This window comes from Parasteatoda tepidariorum, chromosome 1, assembly GCF_043381705.1.
Source record: "Parasteatoda tepidariorum isolate YZ-2023 chromosome 1, CAS_Ptep_4.0, whole genome shotgun sequence".
Classification (NCBI taxonomy): Eukaryota; Metazoa; Arthropoda; class Arachnida; order Araneae; family Theridiidae; genus Parasteatoda; species Parasteatoda tepidariorum.
This window is the reverse complement of record NC_092204.1, coordinates 51,866,006-51,870,588: the sequence shown is the minus strand read 5'-3', so window position 1 is coordinate 51,870,588 and position 4,583 is coordinate 51,866,006. Positions and strand designations below refer to the sequence as shown.

The window sequence follows — 4,583 nt, the reverse complement described above, 5'->3', positions numbered from 1 at the left end:
AGGTAAAATCTTAGAATAGCCCACCCCTCGGCGACTTTTTGAAATCTCGCCAAGTTGGCGATTATTACATGGATCAATGTTGTTTTTTATTGTTAAAAAACAATTTAAATCATTGAAAATTTATTAAATTATTTTTAATAAAATAAAAAAAACATACCTTTACTCTGATAAACCAGATCTACCAGAAACCTATTGATATATAAATAAAAAAAAACATTGGAATTATTTTAGCTTTATTATTTGTGTCGGTATTTGTCCTAAAGTTTTGTGCATGATTTTGTAATGTAGTTCATTGCTGATTAATCGATGTTTATTTTTTCATCTCTCACGCAAAACGGATATTCAGCTAGTAATAATAAAAAAAAAATCGCGTGTAATAATTATACGCAAAAAGTGAATATTTTCTCTTTTTCTTCTTACACCTGCTATAGGTTTTCATTTAAATCTAAGTTAATATTCGTTTTTCATTTTTAATACTCATTCCAAAATATTTTAAATTCACTTAAAAAAAACTTAATATGTGGTTTTCTTATGACCAACAAATGCAATAACTTTTTTAATTAAAGGCGAAAATTATACAGTTCTATAATTATTGTATGACATAATGATTTGAAAAAGAATAAATAATTTTATCAACATTTAAATATTTAATAATGTAAAAATTATTTTATAAAACATTAACTTAAACTTCGTAATATAATCATTAAATTACGCATTGTCTGTGTCCAGTTTATCTCTTAATATTTTTGGACATTCAATGGCAAATGTATATAGGTATAACCAAAATAATTATATCTTGTGTCAGTTTAACTAACTAAACACATACTTACTTTCTGTTAGCAAATGCAATAATTCAAATAAAGCATCTGTTTCAAAATAAGTTGAATTTGGTTTATCATATTAAGTTTAAGCTTTTAAAATATATATATTGTAAGCTAATTGTATAATCCGACTTTTTGCGAATTGACGCCATCAGGTTAATTATTATGATCTTCAGTCTCTTCTGATCTATCTAATATTTTATAGACTTATTACATTTCGTCTACGTGCGCCTTTAGGCTAATTAGAAAATCTGAGAATCATTAGTAAATATGACTAAATTTGCTATGGCTTAATGTAATAAACCTTAATAAAGGCTATATACAAAAAGCTTTACTAATTAAAAGCTTGTTGTAAATTTCCTAAAAGAAGTAAGACTAAATGAGTTATGAATTATGTAATCCAAAGCTGTGTTGGGCTCACTTCAATAAGATTAAAATATGACGTAATGCAAAATGCTATCTATATTCGCAAAAAGTCGAATTGTACAATTAGCTTATGATATATACATTTTAAAAGTTTTTACTAACGATAATAAGTCAAATTCAACTTCTTTAATTGCAACAGATTCTTTATTTGCATCATAAAATGACTGTGGTTGTTTGTAGACTTATTTAATTTACCTACAACAGATATTTAAAATTTGTATTTACACCTTAAATAAAAGATGAATTCCAATTTCCCCAAGAATATTTAATTTTAAAGCTGAAGTATTTCTTTAAATGAATAAATATGTTTCAACGTTGATAAATTTTAAAATTCTACTGAAATCTACGTCATCTGGGAAGAAAATAAATATATAGTTCGTTACCTATGCTGAAAAAGCTATTCAAGTTCACAACCTTTAGAAGACAAAGTTAGCATTCGTTTAAAGCATTCACTAACAAATTATTGCAGATTAGAAAGTTTTTCGAATGATTTACATGACATTTATAGTTAATTTTTAGTCGTGAATGTCTAATAAGAAAAGCATTTTTTCTCCTAAAGAAGTTGTATTTGGTTTATATTCTTCGCATAAGTCAAAATATCTAAAATGAAATGTAAGAAACTACTATTAACTTATATCTGTTTCAGCAAAATTAATAACTAGTTCCTTACCTATGCTGAGAAGACTAGATCCAAGAAGAATTTTTCTAGATTAGGTCCACGAAGAATTTCGTTTTTATATGCGGCAAATACTATATGTATGCAATGTTGTGTAACAATGTATTTACGTGACTTATGTGAATCTTCTCTAGTAAATGCCAATCAATTATGTTGATTTCTAGGATTAGTGACTTCAAAAGACTATGTTCTAACCTTCGAAACTATATCATAATTAGAATCTGAATAGTTCAGTCGACTTCTTATATGAAGATTTACATAAAGCTGATCAAAATGTTTCCATTATAATATGTCTTCTTTCTCAGCTGTTTGAAATTCAATTTTTGTTATACAGGCTGAGTCATTTGGCTTGTGATTAAGAAAGTCTGTCTCGTCAAAAAATTTACTTTAAGTATCTTCATTTAATATTTTATTTTAAATTAAAATTTTAAAAAGAAAGAAAATATTAATGCAAGAAGCTTCGGACGTTTCGTATTCTAATCAAGTCAAATAAAATTCTCACGATATTAAAAATGTATTAAAGAGTTTAATACGAAAAATTACAATCGAATATAACAAGTGCTAATAAAAATATAGCAATTAAATTGCTTATATTGGTTACTTTATTATTCATTAAAAAAATAGTGATTAGAGAAAAAAACATTAATAGCGATATATATATACTGCTCTTCTTGCATTCAACAAAAAAAAAAGAATGACGGAAAGTCTTCAGCTTTCTTTCCTATAAAATTCGTATTCGTATATCGTATCTCAAATATTAAAGCACTCAAATTGTATTGCAAAGAACAATTCCAAAAAAATCAAACTGCCAATTTAAAATTTGCAAATAGCAATAAAAAATGCTTCTTTATGAACTTTTTCGAACTCTGTACAATGCTAAAAAAATGAATACCTAAATAACTTTTGATAATATGATTGGATTTTTTTTCTTCTAATTCTTAGGATTTAATCTTAATGGTTCCATGACTTAATCTTTAATATGCTAAATAATTAGGACAGATACGATATAACGAAAGCAACGAAATCAACGGACATAATAAATTACTTTCTTTTTATGACGGACTTTCTGAAACTCAAAATATGGGTTAGTAGTAATCTGTAAAGTATAATCCCCACAATTTAAGCAGGAGAGCTATCAATAGTATAGACTACTTAATGGTAAGATAAATTTCTGTGTGTTTCGAAATACCTGGAGAACTAGTTAAGTCAAAGTTTTGAACACAGTTATAAAATTCAATTATTCAGTAGTAATTAATATAAGAAATTGTGACAGCTGTACTTCATTTAAATCTGCAGATTTAATATATTTTTATTACATCGCTGAAAATGATGCAAATAAAAAAAGTGTTAAATATGTCCTAAGTGGCACATAATACTAAATAACATTAGAAAATCAGAAAAACGGAAGTTATTTTGCCGAACTTTTGAATATTAGAAAGATACAAAAGATTGATGTTTTCTCTGCATTATAAAACGTCAGATTCTATACAAACTATATAAAACTTTGCATCTCGTTTTGATTCCATACGATATAATATTTTATATTTTCTGTTATTATCTTGCGTCGTTTTTTATTTTGGGAATAAACGAGAGGAAGGTTTGGATGGTGGTACAATAATTAGGTGATATAATTTTATTTTGTTTTCTACATTGTTGTAAAGTAATAAAACATAGAACAGAAGTTTTATAATTACCCTCTACACATTATTTACTAAGCAAGACACATATACTAAACAAAATGATATTACCTAATTCTGTTTCCATTCATTTTCATTCTTCTTACATCAAATTATATATTTTAGTATCCAGCTGATTTTCATGAATGACTGTTTCAAATTTAACTAAGAATTAATACTCAAGTAGCTAAACATTTATTGATATATTGTTCTTTTTTTTATGTGAAGATTTTTCTGATAAATTTTTTATCATTAATTACATTCAGAGTTTTTTTTTTTTAATTTCCAAATATTCCTAAATATGTTTTAAAAATGGAGCCAATGAACTTGTAAGCTTACGGAACATATTTCACAAAAGTCTTTAGTCTAGCCATTTGTAATTTTACAATTATCATCTGTATTTCTTGAGATTTCTCCTTAAAAGAGTTTTGCGGACTTCGATGTCTTCTCACTGATTATTAAATAAAGTTTCCCGAAAACAAATATTATGCTGCATATAACAGAATGATAAAGACTATCATCACTGATATGCTCTTGTGGCACAACTGAAAAACGAGTGAAACTCTCTATTGTCGTAGTTCTAAACCGGTGAACGCATTGATTAATTGCAAATATACCATCTGATTGTATGGTTTTTCAATTTACCAACTTTATTGTCAAACAGCATAAAAAATAAATCAATATTTTTCTAGAAATTTTACCATAGAGTAACGTTAAATATAACCGTACCTTTTGCCGTTCCCATAAAATCAGAAAATCGATAAATTTTACCTTATTCTAGCAGTTTCAGCCATACTTTTTTCTCAGCTTATAACTTAAGTTTAATTTTTGTAATAAAATGTCTTTGTGAAAAAAAGTTTTACAGAATGTCCATGTATATTGAGAAGCAATACAATATTTAAAGAAATTCTATTTCGGATTAACGGCTGTGCATGTTTCTTGTTTCAACTTAAGCTCATTAAACAAGAGGCATTGAAAAAAATA

The 4,583-nt window shown here is 26.3% G+C and overlaps 1 protein-coding gene across 1 annotated transcript in view; it reads right to left on the bottom strand.

Annotated features, from left to right (window-relative positions):
• The window catches only part of LOC107439738 (iripin-3-like), a 13,886-nt gene extending 13,682 nt beyond the window's left edge, over positions 1-204 (bottom strand). The window contains exon 1 of the mRNA XM_043045715.2: positions 158-204. The gene's annotated coding sequence lies outside the window, so the exon portion shown is untranslated. The remainder of the gene's footprint in view (positions 1-157) is intronic.
• Between the last annotated feature and the right edge of the window lie 4,379 nt (positions 205-4,583).